This window comes from Mustela putorius, unplaced genomic scaffold (assembly GCF_011764305.1).
Source record: "Mustela putorius furo isolate JIRA1106 unplaced genomic scaffold, ASM1176430v1.1 tig00000868_pilon_pilon_pilon, whole genome shotgun sequence".
Taxonomy (NCBI): domain Eukaryota; kingdom Metazoa; phylum Chordata; class Mammalia; order Carnivora; family Mustelidae; genus Mustela; species Mustela putorius.
In genome coordinates, this window is record NW_025421502.1 from 4,630,579 (window position 1) to 4,652,438 (window position 21,860).

At 34.8% G+C, this 21,860-nt stretch overlaps 2 pseudogenes; both read left to right on the forward strand.

Annotated features, from left to right (window-relative positions):
* Nucleotides 1–9,338: 9,338 nt before the first annotated feature.
* Nucleotides 9,339–19,286, forward strand: LOC101691745 (annotated as a pseudogene).
* A 1,056-nt stretch (nt 19,287–20,342) lies between these two features.
* LOC101692026 overlaps nt 20,343–21,860 on the forward strand; it is an 88,808-nt pseudogene continuing 87,290 nt past the window's right edge.

A 21,860-nucleotide genomic window follows, 5' to 3' on the forward strand; every position in this document is an offset into this window, starting at 1 on the left:
TCTCCTTCCTATGGATCACTTCTGTAATATACATACTCTTGCTCAGTGCAAAATAATAATTCCAAACAAATCTGATTTTTCAGTAGGGTGCATGAAAAGTATCCCTATTTTCCAATGTTAATGGTGAAAAGATTGATTATGGTTATAGAAAAGATGGCCAGAAATCCAGAAGCAGAATTAAAAATACACTGAAAGGAACAATGACAAGATAAAATTGTGTCAAAGGCTTATTACAGTGAACAAAATGCTAAACACACAAGGATAATAAAAAGCATTTCAAGAGGAGTAGTCATTAAAATCCCGGTATTATAACATTCTAAGTAAAGAATAGAGTACAGACTATTAAGAACCTTTTCTCCATCCAGGATCCAAATCAACATCGACAACTGAACATGATCAGTATCAGTTTGAGTTTTGTCACAGTTAACAAGCCAAATTGACGCAGATCAAAACACCTTTTTCATGTCGAGAATAGAGCTTGGTTGTCAAAAAAGCATCGTGATGAGTGACCGTGGGGAAACATCCTGGCAATAATCAATCGTCAATCAGTCATGGAAAGTGCTTATTCGGCTCTTGTACGAGCCTCTTCATTACTGGCTGTGGACTGATCTCAGGAGAGAGAAGATAAAGGTCCCTTTCAATGAATAAAGCAATAGTTTCTGCTCAGAGAGAGATGGAGAGAAAAGCAACCTAGATTGGGTTGAGAAATCACTTTTGCTTTCTAATTGTTTGGTTTTTTTTCCCATTTAAAAAGATCGCTTTTAAAAAGAAAGTGGCAATAGAAGTAGCTAAAACGGTGCTAAAATTTGTCTTCTTTAAAACTGGTAATTCATCATTTCCTTGAATAAATGTCATAAGTCAGGGATCTAAATCTGCACAGTGGGAGCTGATTAATTGAAGTGAATGTGTTCTCTTTAAATATATACATAAGAATATTTCTCTATGTGTATATGTGGGCAATGGAGTGATGGTACCTGGCAGTAATATCTTAAGAATATTAAAAGGTTAATCATATTAGTTTTCGGTAAAGGTTACATAGTTAAATAAAATGTGTACGAATCTTAAAATGTAAATGCAAAGGCAGAACACTCCAGTGGCTTGAATTTACAGATGCCCTTTTTGGGGGATATTAAAATTCTGTCCTCTTGGTATCTGTACACAATAACATTGAATCCCACCAGAAGGCCCAAGGAAAAAAAAAAAGTCATTTCTTCTCTGCTGCCTGTTTATTTTTGAAGCAGATGCATTCTTTTTCCCTTAAGTGAGTCCACAACCGCTTTGGCACCTACCCTGAGCTACTAAGCATAACTGAATGCTTAGGGTAGGAAAGATGGTAAGGGAAATGATTTTCTATGTATTTTCATAGTGGAAAACAGGTTTGCCAAAATAGTTTGACTTTATGAAAGAGATGAACAGCTGTATTTGGTTTATAATAAATCTTTCACAAATCAGTAAAAGCAAATAGAACAACTGCAACCCATAAAAGTGGAAAATATTAAACAACAGGCAGTGAAGTTGTTAAACTTTCCCACAGACACTGCAGGTTTGAAGAAAAAAAGAAAGAAAGAAAGTCTAGAAAATCCGCACATGCAACTCACATGAAAAAGTGGACCAAATCGCATCAGAAGAGGAGAAGGAATTATTGCTGATTAGAGGAAAAATCCTGTTAAGGTGACTTTTCTGGGCATCGGGATGAAGGTGTCCACGGCACTTTCCTCCTCCTATTACCGAATGTTAGTGCAGAATAATAACTTGCTTGCCAAAAATGACAGGACATTGACCCTGCAGACTTATTGAATTCTCATTGCTTGCCTCCAGGCCATGTCGGGGGTTATTCAATTTTGCCTGAGGAGGACAATCTATTATGAGAGATGAGTCAAGAAGGCATCCTCCTTGATTGCCTACCAAAACCATTATCGCAGCACAGAGAGGGCATTGGCAGGGAGTGGACAGACAAGACAACACTGATCTCGATTACCCAGGGACAAGATACAATTTACATTACTTGAAGCCACAGGACAGAGGGCAATCAGCCCTGGGAATAGGGCGGCAGCCCTGGAGTGAACAGGTATTAACAGCAGAGCGGCATCCAAGCTACTTGCTTATGCTAGACATGACCTTTAGCCTGACAAGGTAGTAACTGGTTTGATCTGTAATTATGGAAATAATTTTACATTTATGACCAGAATTGTTCTCAAAAACCAGAAGCAAAAGCCAGAATCCTAAGATATGAAAATCTATGGATCATATTTACTTTATCATGTTTGGACTTGATTTTCTGTTCTAAAGCCATTTCGCATCCATAGCAGCTGCTTGACCCAAGGAACTTGTTGCAACCCAAATTGCTTTCTAGTAGAGAAAACAGCCTCAATCCTAATACGGTCACGATCCCCACAGCCTACAAACACTCCTCCTCCTCCTTCTTCAAGTTTTGGATAATGAATGAAAGTGTGAAAATATCCTTTAAGCATAAAGCCCCAGTGTGCAATGCACTGGGAGTGACATTGTAAAATTTTGATTGGAGATTCTGCTCTATAAGCCAATTTTACGGGGCTAATGATAACATAAGAAGAAATCACGTAATATTTCTCTTTAGACGCAGTCATTAGCTAAACCTTATTGGATCCAAGTATCTTGTTAACCTCTTCTGCTAAACTGGAAAAACGTACACTATTTTTATTTCAGTCAGTGAGAAATGCTTTTTTACATGTTTTGAAAAATGATTGAATTGAGAAAAACAAATGCTTATACTTTTCTGTGGCTATAAGGGTCAGAGACTATGGTAGGGATTTCTAAATATAATGATATGTTCAATTTAACATATTGGAATCACAGTATGCTCAAAAGACCTAGTAATGGGTAGATGTTTCTGGTCTTGGGAGTTCCTGTCAGCATGAGATAAAACTCCAGTAGAAACAATGGTTTGCATTTTCTAGATAATTATATAAGAATCCATGGGAAACTGCTTCAAATATGAAAAATTACCCATGTTATTTCAGAATTCTCCTGCTATGCTATTAGTATATCTGCAGAAGCTGAAAAGCAAATAACCTCTCATTCCCCCATGAACACTGATTAATTAGGGCATGAAACCAGGGTGATTTGTGAAAGAGCTTTGCAAAACAAAAGCTTTGTGTGATTTTATGCTTGACTCCTATTCTGAAACAAGCTAGTAACTAAAGAAAATTATAATAAAGCACTGACTTAAAAATTAGAATATGTGGTAACAGAGGCTCAAAATAAACTGCCATCCCCTCTTTTCAAGTTAGAATTTGTTAAATGATCAAGATGCTTTGGGTTCAAGCCCTGCATATGAACAGATTAATAGGCCCTCAATCTTGGGTCCAAGACAAATGTACCATTCAGTGTAAATGGTTTATGAATTGGAATTGAGAAAAACAAAGGAAATAAAAGATACTACTGTGTTTGGCACATAGTAGGCCCTGAATGAAAGCATTGATTGACTGATTATACAAAACGTCAACTTTTGGCAAACCTTGCATTAAAGATCAGAGTGTAATAAAATGTATAGATGGGCCTGCATTTTTATAGTTGAGGAGATGAGCCGCTCGTGTTAAGTCGGCAAGGCACGTAGTTTAGGGAGAGTCCCTGGAGTTAGACAGTTTGAGCTGGAATCATACTGTGTAGTTTGGGGCAATTTATTTAACCTTTCTGTGCTCCAGTTTTCTCATACACAAACTAGGGATAATAATAGAACTTACTTCATGTGGATGTCGTGCAGATTAACTGGGCTAATACATTCATAAGAGACATTTATTAGGCACTTGGCACAAATTACACACCCCATAAACTTTAGTGTTTACTGTTAAGTGTAAAGCCAGACGTCATTCAGTTAGGTGAGGTTAGGGCATCAGCTGAAAAACAGGCTACTCTTTTATTAAAACACAATAATCACCTCTCCTGTGAGGCTTTTTGTCACTGCTGTTGCTAACTGCATCAATTTTGTACATCCAGTTTAGACAAGATAGAAAATTCAGATCAACAAAACATATATACACTTTGAAATCGTCCATAATCTCAACACCAAGAAAGAAGCAGAGTCAGCAGCTTGGCATCTGCTTTACCAAATAGATTTATCTGTATGTGATATATACACAGTAAAACTTTGTCATATAAATGTGGTGTAAAATTAGCAATATATAAAATATGGATAGATTTTTCTTGTGAGATTAACAAAAAGACTAGGGTGAACCTGCACAGCTATATATCTGAACAGGAGAGCAAAAGATCTGGTGCTCAACTGCCAATCACAGGGGCTTTATCACAGGGTTTAATTTGACAAACACGTGGGTGTGTATGTGTTTGCATTTGTATTTATATGAAATCATGCTATGATTCATGCAGTTTGGCTACTCACTTCTTCATTTAACAATAGACTGTGAAGCATCATGCCATGCCCAAACTGTATCAAACCAAGTCAAACCTTCACCTCTGAATTCAGACAAATCTGGGTTCAAATGTTAACTGACACTCACTGAGTATTGCCAAGCAAGTTACTAAGCCTCTATTTTTGCATCTGTTAAAAAAAAAAAAAAAAAAGATTTTAACCATCCCCACCCAGCAATTGCAATAATCCATATTGAAAACATAGTATAATTGCATGACACTCAGAAAGCTCTTCAAAAAATATTAGTTTTTTAAAATTTTATCTCTATGGTAATCTTAAATGCCTGCCTGGTAGTCCATTTTGTGGTTAGAATATTAATTATTCAGTCCAGTCCACAAGCCTTAGATACTTATGGTTTTCTGGTCTTGCTTTCATCACTATCATAGAAAATGCTGTATGTGGCCCTTTATAGGTGGGAAGATGAGCCCCTTTTGTTAAATTTGCAGGGAAGTTACAGTTTAGGGACTTTGAGCCACCTTATACATGCACTTTCGCCATTTGTCAGATTCTTTCCTTTGAAGCAGTTAGTAGAAGCAAGACTTCCTGGGTCAGAGAGTAAGGTATGAAAAAAATAAAGCTTTGTATCATCTTCAAAATTGCTCTCAGAGAGATTACAACTATTCCATTTCTAACAGCATCATATAAGATTCCCATTTCCATATTGTCAATTTCCTAAATTGAGGTGTAATTTATACAATGTAAATTGCAAGATCTTAGCTGTGCAGCTTTGTGGATTTTATGCAAACATCTGTATAACCAGGACCCCAATTAATACATAGAAAACCTCCAACACACCAGGATTCTTCTTACCTCTTTGCAGTCAATACCTTCCCAAGTCAGAGGCAAATTCTGTTTTGACTTCTAAAACTATAAAAGTCATTTTGTTTTGTTTGCATCCTCTTGAATGTAAAATAAATGGAATCACACAATATTTATGTGTGCGTGTGTATGCCATGTTTTGCTCAACATGTGTTTTTGGGATTCATCCTTCTCTGTAGCATCAGTTTCTCCTTTTTTATTATAATATTTTATTCCACTCTATAAACATATCTCATATTTTTTTTAAGACTTTATTTATTTATTTGGCGCAGAGAGAGAGAGAGATCACAAGTAGGCAGAGAGTCATGGAGAGGGGAAAACAGGCTCCTGCTGAGCAGAGAGCCTGATGCAATGCTCAATTCTGGACTCTGAGATCACGACCTGAGCTGAAGGCAGAGGCTTAACCCACTGAGCCACTCAGGCGCCCCAAGGCATTCATATTTTTGCATAGGTTTGGACATTCAGATTGTTCCCAGTTTGGTATATTATGGATAAGACTGTTGTCAGCAGTCATGTATATCTCATTTGGTCGACCTATGCCCTCATTCTTTAAAAAATTCATCTATGAGTGGAATTGCTTTTTCATGAGGGTAGGCCTAAATTTGGCTTTGGTAGATAGTAAAAGTTTTCTAAACTGCATAAAACAACAGAACCTGGGGAGCATATGTGCTATGGCAAATGCTGTGAATTGTGTAAGACTGACCTGTACCCCTGAAACAAATAATACATGAGATGTTAATAAAAATAAACAAACAAAAAAGTGAATAAGGTTTGGGCCCCCCACCAAGAAAACAATTTGTACTCTCTTCAGCAAGATCCAAGAATTTTAGCTGTTCCACATCTTCATGGACAATTGATATCATCAGTCTTTTTAACTTAGCTGTATTGATGGGTTTTAATCTACATTTCTCTGATGAGTAATGGTATTAAACACTTTAAAAACATGTTTTTTTAGCCATTTTGTAATCCTTTTATAAATTTCTTAATCAATCTTTGCCCTCTTTAAATTATCTTTTCTTATTGACTTGTAAAAGTTATTTATACAATGTAAATACAAAGCTTTTGTCATATATGTAATATCTGACTCTCTCTTTCTCTATATATATTATGTATCCCTTTCCAGTTTGTGGCATGACTATTCATTTTTTTAAAGTGGTATTATTAGATGGTAGAAGTTATTAATTTCAATGAGAATGATATATTTATATAGCAAGAATATTTGAAAAATTTATAAACATATTAAAGTAATAAATATATGGCTCTTAGCAAGAGCTCTAGTTATCAGGTCAATATAGAAAAAAAATCAATAAAATTTCTGTAAACAAAATAGAGAAATTGAAATTAAAATCTAAAAAACAATACTAATTCCAAAGTTGAAAAAATATCAAATAACTAGAAATAACTCTAAAGAAGATCGTAGAAGCTTTCACACTAAAAGCTAAAAAAAAGAAAAAAAATCGGTGAAATTAGAGATGACTTAAATATATGGAGGATTAGAATATTTTAATAGATTAGAAGATCCAATATATTTAGTGTACTGATTTTCCATAATTGAGTTAGATTTATTGATTTAGGTCAATAATCAAAATCAAAATCACAACAGGAATTTTTGTTAAAATAGGTAAGTTGGTTTTAAAATCTATTTCGAAGTACTAAGGATTTAGAATAAACAAGACAATCTTTAAAACAAAGTACAAAATTTCAATACTTACGACAGACCCTTAGTAACTATGAGATTATGATATTCACATAAAGATATAAAGCATACCAAAATAACAGAACAAAAGAAACAAACTGTAGACTAGCATGTATGTATTCACTTGATTTATGGCAAAGGCATCAACACCATTCAAAGAGAAAGGATTTTTTTTCAATAAGTCTCACTGAAGCAAAGGATATTCATAAGAAAAAAAGAAAACCTTTATCTCTACCTAACACATACAAAAATTTAATTGGAGATTAAGGGTTTTTTCTTATGAATATCCTATTCCTAATTTAATACATAAAAATGATGTCTTGGTGATACTTCTATTTGCATTTCTTTGAATACTAATATAGTTTAACTTCTTAAATTTTCTGCTTTTTTTTTTACAATATTCCTCTTTGGGACTTTTTTGCTTATTTTTCTAAGATATTCATTAATTTTATAAAAGCACTCTAAGAACTAAGAATATTGACCCCTTTTGATTTTTTATGTGATTAATTCATAGTTCATGGTATTTCTGTGTCTCTAAAATTAACAGATAAATTTTATTTAAGCAAATTTATTAATGTTTTTCCTTTTGGCTAATGTCATACATAGAGATCCTTCCTCCAATGTAATAGAGAAAGTATATTTTCTTCTTGGATTTTATGGTTTTATTCTATACATTTAAATCTTAATCCAGTTAACATTACCTTTGGTATTTTATTTGAATTATGATTATAACTTTATTTTTAAGTAATAGTTAGCTTGTTGTTTCAGTATCACTTACTGAATGGTTAATAAATCTTTTTTTCAATACTTTGAAATGCTGTCTTCATTACCTTCAAAAATTTTATGTATTTTTACATCTTTTTCTGGACTTCCTTTTTATTCTTTTGATTTGTGTGTTTTTACCTGTGACAAGAGCACTATGTAAAACTATCTACTCTTTGAAGGGGATAGATAGAATTGTATCTAGCGTTGGATGGAACTTAAACAGAATGTTAATAAAATTGATAATAATGGCAATCCTAGCATTGTGACTGACCAAAGGTTCCAGAAATGATTAGAAGACTCAGATGACTGACTCACACAAGAAAGAAAGAGAATCAAAAGCCCTGCTTCTTCTAGCACAATTTAATGGCAGCAATGTGACCAGGAGAGATAATAGTTACTACATTAATAACAGTTGGCAAGTAAGAAAGGTTTCCTGTGGGTCTTCTACAGTCCTTTTAAATTTTTATTGAGGTAAGGCTGGCATACAATGTTACATTAGTTTCAGGTGTACAATATAGTGGTTCAACATTTACATACATTATTAAGTGTACATCCCAATAAATATAGGTACTAAAAATCACCATACAAAATCGTTACAATAAGAAACATCAAAAGTACTATACATGGTTGAAACTTTGTTATAAAAACAAAATAAAACTAAAAAAAAAAATGTCCTTAGTTTGTATTTTTCATACCACAGATCTTATGATGATTCATAGAGCAAAGCTGAAAAGATCATAGTATGGATAGATATCTTCATGCCTGAAAATGAACATAGTTAATATTTTAAAAACCACTGGTCTAGAAAAATGCATGAATCTTTTGCTATTGAAGAAAGGCAGGAGGGAATAAGAAAAAGATAATTAAAATGATTAAAATTAAAGATACTTCCACACATTTAATTATAAATTTCACTTATGGTTTTAAACTCATAGAGGGTATACAAAGGATAAAAAACTTAATTGAGTAATGTATTCCTGAATGGCAGTAAAAGGAGGATATCTTTTAGCCTTGAAAGGATTTATTGTGGTACTAATACAAGCACAGTACATACTGAGGGGTAAATACACAGAATTAGATATTTCATGATGAGAATACAGATGCTAAATAGACAGGTTCTAACAGGGCCTTAAAAATTCAATAGTGAGATGTACAAAGTAGTTTAGCAGTGGAGTATGGAAATGGTATTTTAAGCCCTTTGAAACCAACAATTGAGAGGATTAAATCTTCGCTTTCTTCAAAATATTCTCTGGTACCTTCAGCAAGAGAGAAAACACTGATATAAGAGGCATCATTAGTGTGACAATCTAAACATATTCCCTCATTGTCCCATTCATTTCTGTAAGTTACTGCTTTTGATGGAACAAGAAAACATATGCTGCCTTATTTAAATTCCACTTTAAACTGAGGAACCGAGTTTATATTCCCTACAGAGGGATAATAGAAAGGTATTCCAAGTGAGCTTTCCCGACAATGCCTGTAAGTTGGTTATACATGCAATAATTCTTATCATACACATTTCTATTTCTTTAATTTATTCACCTGCTCAATTATCTATTCAGCAATCGCTGTGAAGTTCTCGGCATATAGAGCTGACAATGTTTGGGGTTATCATATCTTTAGATTCAGGACTACTCTGGAAGAGGTCTACAGTTTAATGTGTCTTGTGACCACCAAGAATGAAAGACTAAGGATTCTCTTTCCAGACCTGACTGATCAGGCAGCACCATCATGGGAGTCCACATCCACCACAACAAGGACCAAGAGGTTCAGCACAAGGAGCCTAAGAGCCATGACATCTACCTGAAACTGTTGATCAAGCTGTGCTTAGAGGTTTCTGGCCAGATGAACCAACTCTCCCTTTAATTAAGTTGTATTGAAGACATTGCTCCTGAGTCGCACCAACCTGCCACCTCTCTCCCTCTCCCGGATGTTCTGGAAGATGAAGATGCCTGGCCAGGAAAACAAAACAGCTGTGGTTGTAGGAAGTATAATCAACGATGTGCATATCCCTGAGGTGCCAAAATTGAAGGTGTACGTACATCCTGCACATGAGCAGCCGGGCCTGGGGCTGTATCCTCCAAGCTGGAGGCGAGATCCTTCCTTTTGACTAGTTGACCCTGTACTCCCCCAGCTGTGGCACTATCTTGCTCTCTTGTTCACGCAAGGGCAGACAGATACACAAGCATTTCAGCAAGGTCCCAGGAAGCCCACGCAGCTACATCAAACCCTGGGTGCCATCCGAAGACTGGAAGTTCAGGGGCACCAGAAGCCGCAGGGCTAGCTGGAGCTACAAAAACCAACCCCAGATCCTGCCTTGTTATGAACAAGATTTGAATGCAGAAAGAGAGAGAGAGAGAGAAAGAGAGAGAAAATAGAAACGAAAAGAAAGGAAAAGAATAGGAAAAAAATAAAAAAAGAAAAGAAAAACAATATGGTAATGAAGATAATGGGCACACCAGGCACAGAAGAGGGAGTAAGGAACACCACTCAGGAAGGGCATAATTATAAATGGCCTTGGAACAGAAAAGATCAGGACTTGCAGTTTAGCTGTGCCATGAAATAGCTGCGTGACTGAGGGCACTACCAGCTTACTCCTCTGTAAAGTAGATCTTTTTTTTTTTTTTTAAAGATTTATTTATTTATTTATTTGACAGGCAGAGATCACAAGTAGGCAGAGAGGCAAGCAGAGAGAGAGAGAGGTGGAAGCAGGCTCCCTGCCGAGCAGAGAGCCCGATGCGGGGCTCAATCCCAGGACCCTGGGATCATGACCTGAGCCGAAGGCAGAGGCTTTAACCCACTGAGCCACCCAGGCGCCCCTGTAAAGTAGATATTGACTGACTACTTCCTCATAGGACTGCTGGATGGACTCTGTAGACAGTACAAAGTCCTTAGCAGAATTATTACAGGATATATTTGAAAGCTAATTTTAGCAATGAAGACTATCCTCAATTTTCATTCATTTTTGCAATAATTTGACTCTGCTTATTTTACTCTGACCACCCCAAATGAACCACTGATGCCAAGACTATCAGTGGCATAGCAGGCCAATCAACCATCCCATTTGTATAATGTCATCATTTTTTTCTGCTCAGCAGTTTGATTAATTACTTGCCTCATTTATCATAAACTACATTTACAGCCTTACAAAAATGTTTAAAAAAGAAAGAAATGTTTAAGAAGGAAAAAAATGAAAGTGGCAGGAAAGCATTAGCGATAAGCTGCTAATTTTCATAAAAATTAAAATGTAAATGTAAAATGTAAATTAGGTAAGTTTGGGATTATTAGGACTGATAGAAGCTGACCTTTAATCTCAAATTGAAGCCTATTCTGCAAATTTGATGTTTTATAGATATTTTAGAAATGTGTCATGGACAGTAGGAAAATACTTGTCATACTATGAAGAGTTAAAGATTTAATCTTGAGAATGGGAATGTCATTTTTAAAAGAAGAGGAGAAGCTATCCAGATAGAGGAAACATGGGTAAAAGCTTAAAGGTATGGGTCATTCACACCACATGTCAACAGAGTTGTGAAATCTCAGTGTAGTGAGAACACAGAAAGCATGTAAGGAAGAGAAGAATATTAGTTTAGAGAGGAAATGGACAAGCTTATATTTAAAAAAAATTGTAGGGACGCCTGGGTGGCTCAGTTGGTTAAGCAGCTGCCTTCGGCTCAGGTCATGATCCCAGCGTCCTGGGATCGAGTCCCACATCGGGCTCCTTGCTCCGCAGGGAGCCTGCTTCTCCCTCTGACTCTGCCTTCCACTCTGTCTGCCTGTGCTCACTCTCGCTCTCTCTCTCTCTGACAAATAAATAAATAAAATCTTTAAAAAAAAATTTAAAAAAATAAAATAAATAAAATAAAAATTTAAAAAATTGTACATCAGGCTAAGGAGTTAAAATGATTTAGCAGCATTTGAAGAAATGATAAAATTGGACTATTACATGGCCAGAATTTTACAAAGAAACTTCTATTTGTGTCTATAGGGGAGACATGAGTAGGGAATAGTTAGATTCATAGGAAGGAAAGGAGGAAGAAATTGTGAAAAGGCATGCTTGGGAGAGTAATTTTAGAATAGTCCAGAAGAGCGGGAAATCTATAAACTGAAAGACTTGATCTGGTTGGGATCTTTATTATGAATTCAAAAGCTAGCAAGGTACCTGGTTATTAATTAGCACTAAGTAAATTACAGCATGAATATAGAAAAGAGTTAGAAATAATAAATTGTTGGGGCTTATCTTTTATCAAATCCAGAAGCTATGATCTTTTTACTTTTGCTGTGAACCGAATCTCTTGCTTGTATTCCTAGGGCATCCTTCTCCCACAATTAAAGTAAGAAGATGCTATGCATATGCATAACAATTATAACTATTATAAACATAACCATGACAAATAAATACCCTTGTCTTAAAGTTAAAATAAATTAAAATCCTTCATTTCAAAGTTATGTGTTTAAGAAATATTTTTTCAACATCTAAAATATATTTCCTTCTTATAATTATATTTTAGCTAACATATAATGTATTATTTGTTTCTGGGGTACAGATATGTGGTTCATTAGTATTATACAACACCCAGTGCTCGCCATAACACATACCCTCCCCAATGTCCATTACCCAGCCACCCCACCCCACCCCACCCCCTCCAGCAACCCTCAGTTTGTTTCCCAAGACTAAGAGTCTCCTATGGTTTATATCCTTCTCTGGTTTCATTTTGTTTTATTTTTTTCCGTTCTTCCCCTATGATGCTCTGCCTTGTTTCTTAAATTCTGAAAATCAGTGAGATCATATGATAATTGTCTTTCTCTGATTGACTTATTTCACTTAGCATAATACGTTAGTTCCATCCATGTCACTGTAAATGGCAAGATTTCATTTTTGATGGTTGTATAATAGTCCATTACACACACACACACACACACACACACTCACTCACCACATCTTCTTTATCTGTTCATCTGTAAATGGACACCTGGGTTCTTTCCACAGTTTGGCTATTGTGAAAATTGTTGGTATAAATGTGAGGGTGCAGGTGTCCCTTCAGATCACTGCATTTGTATCTTAGGGGTAAAAATATATTTCCCACTTCCTTAAGTGTATAACTCCTTTGTATTCCACTATTAGATATATTTTTTTAAAGATATACTTCTCAAGATCCACAAATGGCATATAAATTAACAAAGCTAATACTTTGGAAATTTCTACACATTGTTTCAGAACAATTCTCATTTATCTGTGATTTGGAGCAAGTGATTTAACTGAGTTTCATTTCCCTCTTTTACTTTGGTTGAAGTGATACCCTGCTTTCCCAAAGACTATTTTATTAATTAGTTAATATATTGACAAAGATTAATAGTATGTGAAGGTGTAAATTATTATTTTATTTTGTTCTTTCTGATTTCATATTTCTAGAATAAAATTTGGCTTGACTAATTTTTGTAATTATAAAATTAAACTTTATTTTTTTAGCTTTAGCTTTAGCTAAATAAACTTCATTTAGTTAGCTCCCATTATGATCTGAACACCAAGTTAAGTCTATTAAAAAATTATCTTATCTACCAAAAAAATCCAGACAAGCAATATTCTCATTGTATAGATTAGAAAAAATGAGGTAGTAGTGAAATTAATAACCTGTTCAAGGTTACACAACTGTAAATAAAGAGATTTAAGACCTCTGCTCAAAACTAATATATTAAAGTAGCTATTATTAATATTTGATATTCTGTATAAATCATAAATATTAATGGGTCTGTTACCTCTCAGTCTGTAAAGGTTAAAGCTTGGCTAATCAATTTAGTTTATTCCTTTAAATCAGATATCATGTAGGTAATATCCAATCGCCCATTTTTTCATTAAACTTATTAACTGTCTGCCTATACCCCTGTAAAACTTGTTTAGCAAAATAAGTCCAGTAAAGGAAAATAATGCTTATTTAGTACAATAAGTTCAGTACCTTTATAGTTTCTTTACTACTTTGAAATCATAAAATAATTTTTATTATTACCAATACTACCTCCATTTCATTGATTTATGCTTATCAACTCATATATTTGTTGAATATTACATGAATGTACATAAGTATTATTAATTTTTATCTGAATATATAATTTTTTTTTTATTTTGAAGAGTCCAAAAAAGTCCCTGCTCTAGAAGTTTAAAGGACTAATGAACTGAAATTTTCACCTCCGATGTTTTGGTATATACCTACTACAGTCTTTTATTTTCTTCTGTTGTATCTTTAAATCAAAAGATTTTCTCCAATATTACCATTATTAAATAACAAGCCACTTTTCCCCTTTTCTTCTACTTGTTTTTTTTTTTTTTTAATCTCATATATAATGCTTCTTCCTCAAGTTCGATTTCCTCTTAGTTTTGTTTATAGAGGATATTTCACCTACCAGTTTTGGTATGCCCGTTAAGGAAATGTTATCTTTCCATTTTTATTATGCTCAACAGGTCATATTCTCCATCATTTAGAAACATTTCCAGTTAATCTTTTTAATTTCCCATTTACTTTGTAGTTACTTATAGACAATTAAGTCCAGTATGTTAATATTACTTATCACTTATCTTATATTTCATCTTAGCTTGTATAACTCCCTATTCTCTTCATTGTGCATGTTGAGATTATTTGGACTAAGCAAAAGATCCTCCCTTAATACCCAATTTAAAGCCAACTTAATGAGCCCTGCCAGTTCTGAACACAACAGGGAGTTTCGTATCCCATCTGGTTAAGTGGAGACTACAATAACTTCCATGATGAGGACATCTGTTTAGAAAAATAAGAGTTCCATAAATCCAAAACTCTCCTTCCTGTACACTAACACACCCATCATTTGTGCTTTATCTTTATTCTCTTCGTGTGTGATACCACGGTCTTCAAGAAGACTCCCTTTTCCTCAACCTCCCTAACTAAACTCCTTGGTACACATAAAATTAAAATAACAAAGTTGAAACCATGTAACAGGTCCAGACTTGCTCTTTTCATCCACAATATTTGTTTTCATCAAATACATTAAGGAAATGATACAGGTATAGATTTGATGGAGATAATAGAAATGGTACTCAAAATTTGTACAGTGTTCACTAAGCACTAGAAAGTCCATATGCACTGTTACCTCACAAAGTCCTCACAAAACCATAAGAAGAAAATAAATGAGTATCATGATCACGTCCCCAATACTCATTCCATTCCTCATCAATTCTGTAGGAAAGAAAAGGACAATTGTTAAAAATATACTATGAAACAGCAGCAGCAGCAGCAGCAGCAACAGAACAATAAATAAAACCTACAAAGACAAAACTTCCTGCCTTCCTGAGTTTCCATTCTCTCATTCTCCTGAACCTTGAGTAACAGTGGATCCTGATGTATAATCCAAGAAATCTCCTCGTGTTATCGATTTAAATGGCATTGACACAATTTTACAGTGAAAAAAAGGTTTGTGCTTTAGTTACATAGATATAGGAACATAATGAATAACCAAAACAATAACACATAACAATAAAAAAGTAACACCTTTAATGTGTTACGTACTGTAATCATCACTGAAAACACAAATAAAGTAAAACCCACTCCCAGGTTTTCAAGCAGAACACATAAAAGTACCAGAAAGCAATAAGGCCTCTAAAGAAAAAGTAAGCAAAACTACTTATCTCAAGAACCAACATGTGTGAATATTACTCATTAACAAAAGACTCGGTCTCTCTCTCTGACCTATTTACCTCTATGTTACATAGCATTTTAACCTACAGAAAGCCGTAATGTCTAATAGTAAAAAAAATTTAAAGAATCACCTGCTTATTATAGTGAAAAGTGATTCTTTATAGTAATGAGAGAAAGGCAAACTTTAAAGGAAGATCTACATAGCTAAAATTAAAAAGTAAATGGAGAAACATAATATAGAGGCCAACAAATTATGATAAACCCTAAGGAAAATACTCATCTATAAACACATTGAATGATTAATGGTGGTAGTAATTTCAAGTCATGAAATAGAACAAAAATTACAACCAGTACATTACAGTTAACAATTCAGGGGAGTATACATTTTAAATATATTTCTATTAAAATGACTCCTGTCTTTTTAAGGATTCAGCTTAAAGGTGTTAATCATCCATTATCCAGTAAACTTGGTCACACTAAATATAAGATAGGTTTATTTTTGAAACTCAAATAATCTTAATAATTGTGAGCAGTCCCCAGTGGTATTATGCACCTTTGAAAACTTCACTCCATTTTCCTTCCCCACTGATTGTAAACATTTCCCAGGAAACCCTCATGTGGAACCTGAACTTTTACATCAATGCTCTTAGAAATAAAAAAAAAAAAAAAAAAAAAAAAAGTTTTTCTTTTCTTTATTTTTGTCCACATCCATGTTCTTTTTCATAATCTTAACCCTTTCACTCTTTCTAGAAAGAGTTAGCTCTACTCACTATTTCTAGTTTTTAATCTACATTTCCATTGTAAGACTACTTCACTCTGGCTTCCAACCTATTTTATAAAAGACATAAAATGCCGTGAATATTCTTTTCAGTCTTTATCAGACTCCAACAGCAGTACTCCACATGGTCAACCATGTCTTCCTTAAAATCTGCTGTCCCTTTGGCTTTTGAGACCCAGATTTCCCCTGCTTTCTGAAAGCAGAGCATTCCCCTGAAATCTTTTGTAAGCGGAAATGGTGTAAAGCAAAGAAGCAATTACCATTAATTGATACGGAAATTTTTTAAATTAAGTTTTTATTTTAATTCCAGTATAGTTAACATACAGTGTTATATTAGTTTCAGGTGTACAATACAGTGATTCAACAATTCTGGGTATAGGAAAAACTTTTTAGCTTTCCCAGACACAGTCAATGACCTCTCCCAGGTTTTTTTAATACCTGAGGACACATTTTGCTAATGAAGGCCTACAATAAATTGAGATAAAGCACAGAGACTCACAGACACAGTTCAAAGCTGTGGTGGCTTGATTCTGAGTGATTCTCTGATTCTCCCAGAGAAGGAGTTTGGTGGGGACACTTGCTGCTTGGGGTGTGTGCTGCCTCTGTAATGTCTTGCTGCAACACAAATGCTCATTCCTCTTTTTGCTTTCCAACTTTTTTCATAAAAGCAAAAATCCTCTTTGGATCTCTTTCAGTTACCGAAAAGGTACTAACTAATGTAATTCTCTTGTAAAAGCAAAGCTGTCTAACAAGCTTTTGAAAAGCAGATGCCCATTTAATTCATGTTTTTTACCTATCTGGCTCTTCCTGCTGGACTCAACTCCTCTGCTTGTCTATTGCATGTTAAATTCCTCGAGCCTAAAATCTAATCCGCCTCTAACTATCATTTTACATACACTTTTCCCCCAGATGGTCTGATCCAACTAAATAGAGATGATCCATAAAAGTTAAACTCCTAGCCAGGCATCTTTTCTGAGCTTCTGACTCATAAGATTTTTAAACTGCTTAACATTCCTTAACTAACCCAAAACCATCACAAATTCAACATAACCAAGACTAAATTCATGACCCGTTCACTGCTTTCTTTCGCTAATCAATGAATGACTTCATGATCCATCTAGTTACACCAGCTAAAAAAAAACTAGAACTCATTTCTGAGATTTCCCTCTTCTTCAACAGCCTAAACAATCCATTAATAATACACTCTGTTGATTTTACCTACTAAATGTTTCTTGAATCTTTCCATGTCCTTGGTTCCCCCACCACCTTCTTGGGCCAAGCTGTCATCATCTCTTGCCTTGTCTGTTATAGCCTACTAATTTGTTTACCTATACTAATTTGTCTATTTCCATCTGTTTTGGTGTCCTACCAACCCATTCTCCACAAAATAACCAGAGCAATCTATTCTAGAAGCAAATCAACTTATATCATATTCCTGCTTAAAATTCTCCTGTAATTTCCCACTGCTCATAGGTAGGCACAGCTGAGAAAGATCTCAAGGACTAATGGGGTCTGGATTGCTGTCCTGCTCCAGTCTTATCTTGAACCATTACCATCCTTCTTCTTGCCCCAGTCATATTAGACGTTTGCTCATTATTGTGAAATGCACCAAGATTGGTTCTGTCAAGTGTTTTTATCAGTACTGTTCTCTCAGACGGATACACTATTTCCTCCTCTCTTACCTAGCTAAGTCCTATTTAACCTTCTTTTGTCAAATCAAGTGTCCCTTTCTTAAGAAAAAGCTTCCTTGGCTTCTCTGAAAATATTAAATCCCCATATATTATAATACTCTATTTTTAAAAGTACATTCCTTGTTACAATTTAACATTTGTGTGTGCTTGTCTCCCTCTAGAATGTACACTACCTGAGAGCAGGGACTAGAGCTATTTTGACTCAGTATATAATCCCACAGTCCAATACAGTGCCTAGTTCAATAATCAATAATCAAGGCTGAATGAATAAATAAATATCTTCAATCTCCTACTTAGTTGGAATAAATAAATGCTTTTTTTCAGCTTCTACTCATGCTTAATTTTCAAAATCTTCTTCCATTTCAGATAATTTACTTGTTTTTAGTGTACAACACAAGGATTTTTGGTATACTTATAGAGTGTAATTATTACCACTGTGTAACTTCAGAACATTGTGAAGTTGCCTTAGAATATTCTAAAGTGATTTAAGATAGATAATTTTTAAGGAGAAAAAAATCCCTCTTAACATTAATTTATTTCAAATATATAAAATAGCATCAGAATATAGGTTCAGACTAAGCTAATGACAAATTTTCTGCTTTTTAAGAAAATCAGTAAAGTGAGTACTTTGGATTTAATGTATTGTAATATCAGCCATGAGAGGCAACATACCCACTATTTTCAAAACCATCATCCTACCATTCTTTTGTATAAATTAGATATGCTAATGAACTCTAAAATTGGTTTCCTTCAGATTTTAAGAGAAGGTATAAAAATCAACCCATGAGGCATTCATGTGAACCTCATGTCCGATCAGTGTGTGAGTGTTTGCATGACCAAAGTACTAGCAGTTGAAAACTTCCAGAAAAACAAGAAAAAAACAAGTTGATGTACATGAACCCACAAGTGGGCAGGTTGGCTTTAAAATGCTAGACTTCTCAATGATATTCTTGTTAGTTATCAGGTGGCATTCTTCCTGAGGCTACAACTTTGAAGTCAGTGGTAGCACATTGAGAAATTTGATTCTCTGTCATTTAAGTTTGCTCTTTCCAGGATCCAGAAACATTCTCACTTGCCAAAACGGAGATAATCTCCCAAAAAGTGAATATTCAGGAACCTTCAATTACAGGAATCTCATTTATATCTAAATTCTCATTTTAAGAAATTAAGCCATATACTCCGAATGAGAAACCCTTTTGCATATCTAAACCCAGTGTTTATAGGAATAAGTTCCCTGTCACCCCATTCTTTTATTCAAGACTTTTCTACCAGTTCTGCGTCATTCCCGTAGGCCCTTTTTAAAGCCAGTATGGAATATGGGTCCTTACCTTTGCAGGGCCACACACATTTGCATCTACCTGTGCCTTTGGAAAGCTCTGAAACATTGGTTCTCAAATTTGGCTGCACGTTGCCAGCACCTGCAGAAACAGCCATGATTGGTGCCCAGGGTCTCTGGTTTCATTAGCATGGCAAGTTTTCATACCTCTCCTGGTGCTTCTAAGCAGCAGCAAAGTTTGAGAATCACTGCCCTCAACTATCGAGGGAAAAAAGGTAGACCACGCTCATGCTCTGTTACCAATACTAAGAACTAATTCTGCTCTGTATGCAACAATAAGCACAAGGAGGAATATATATTCTAAGTCTCAATATGAGAGACAAAAGCTTCCTGAAGCAACAACAGTCTTTGCCAACCTCTAAGTCTTTGCCAGAGGGACTGATACACTTTCCATTTCAAAATGTTTCTTCCTTGACCTTTTGCTGTCGACCAGATGCTTCATTATTTCTTATTATGAGTTTTACAGAATCAAATGAGTGCTATTTGCATTAGCCTCCATCACTTCCTAGTAAGGGGCAGATTAAAATCCCTATACTACCTTTAGAAGAATTTCTCTGTTGGCACCAGCTATATTCAGGAGACCTTTTAAAAGTAAACAAGAAAACCCTTCCTAATATAATCTCCATGGAGATTATATCAGAGGATGGGATTTGCAGTTGATTGCACTCACGTTACTATTTAAAATAAATGCAAAAGAAGAAAGGCACAAAATATAGAATATTAAGATAAAGTTTAAGTATAATATTAAAATAAAAATTTGAATGTTGGAATTCAGTTATTTGACTCATTGAAAAATCTTGCTTGAAACATCAGTAAAAAAAAAAAAAATACTTTTAAGCTGTTGAATTTAAGTTTTTCCAAAGCATCTTTTTTTTTTTTTTTTCCCTGCCAGCGCAATTCTCTGAGGCAAATTGAGTGAAATATTTCGCTGGAGGGGATACTTTACTTTCAAGAAGCATTCCTTTGCATCATGAAATATATCGAGGGAAGGGGAAAAAATCAAAGACAGTGCTATAATTTGTGGCAGGCAAGAAAAATTACTATTAACATGATCATGAGATCTCTTAATTTCCTACAGCTTAAGTCATGATTTAAAAATCTGTTAATTATTCAGATATTAAAACATGCATCCACATAGTTTTCAATTCTTTCATTTAAATATTCGTTGCTTTTCCCTTTGATGGCATGTCAAGGGAAGAGAATGCCCTTTACTACTTATCTCAGACATCTGCTGCTAAGGAACCTTCTGTTAATTATCCTGACATATCTAACCTGCGAGGATTTTTTTCGTTTTTTTATGAGCTGGAGACTAAAAGGTAAAAAGAAAATAAAAGAGGAACTACATTTAAAGCATTCCATAACGGAATGATATATCTAAGTCATTTTCACATTATTAAATTGGTTCAGACAATTCATAGTTTCTGTAACAATTTAAGGTCTAAATATTCAGAACATGTTTCACAAGTAGTTGTGAGGCAAAGGGGTATATTAGATGAATGGATGTTCTTTTTGTGTTCGAGGCGCTCTGTCTAATAGATTGTGTGTATGATTTTTTTTTTCTTTTTTTGCCACAGTTAGTACCCTATGCCCTTAATAGCGTCTTGCGTTGTTATTGTTAAGGAGGTTCTTGCCTGAAGGAAAAGAGAAGATTTATTCCTATGAGATTTTTCTAAGAAATTGTGTGGATTGTAGATGGCATAGTTTTACATTTATTGAAATTGTCTTTCCCCTTGGGTCTTAAGAAAATGTGCCTAAAGCTATTATCGTATCTATCGACTCAGTGGGATTTCATGGATGCGGCTCTTTGTCCCAAGTGGTTCAAAAATGACCTTTATGAGCCAAAGTTCAAGCTGAGTGAAGGTTCTAAGATGGAGATTAGAGACCTGTCAGTTGTCTGAAAGGATAAAAGTGTAAAATCATATGTGACGCTCAGTTCAGTCACATCAAACACTAAGAAATGTTTACTGAATGAACTACACCATCTCTAATCATACTTTTCCCTTAAGTATCCACGTTATCATGGGCCCCAACACTGAGAGAGGTTGCAAACGAAGAGCTCTAATAAGTATGCACCAATTACAGCAGGCATGTGCTTGCACCTTAATTTCGCACAGCAATTATTTTTACTGTTCAAATGAATTTGACTTGTTGTTAGAAACTCTCCATCCCATTCTCCCACTTCTTTTAATTAACTTTTCAAAATTAGGAGAGAAAAATCTGAGACATCACAATACCTATTAAACATGATAGGGTAAGCAAAGGCAAAATATGTGTTTACCAGAGCACGATATGGAAAACTTCTCAACCATGGTGCTTTGCAAGAAGTTCCCTTGGCACATAGTTCTATAAATCTAATTCCTGGTAGTAAGAAAAGGGACATCAGTGACAAATGCAAAGTAGGCAACTGTGAAAGTATGACTTGCAATCTCTGGAGGTCAGATACTATTCTCCAGCTGCAGACACCATTCCCGGTGAAAATGAATTAAGCTGGAGTAGAGATCCTCGGTAGCAATATATCCCTCCCACCTACCAACCCCTCGTGACACCGCCATGGTCTTTTAATCTGCCATCTTTTGGTTATAGTTTTTTATTCTCTGAAGAGCTGAACACATATTACATGCCTCATTGATGCATCATTTGGAAAAAAAATTAGCTCTTATCATCTTGTTATATTAATAAGAAGCAATAGTATAGGCATTTAGC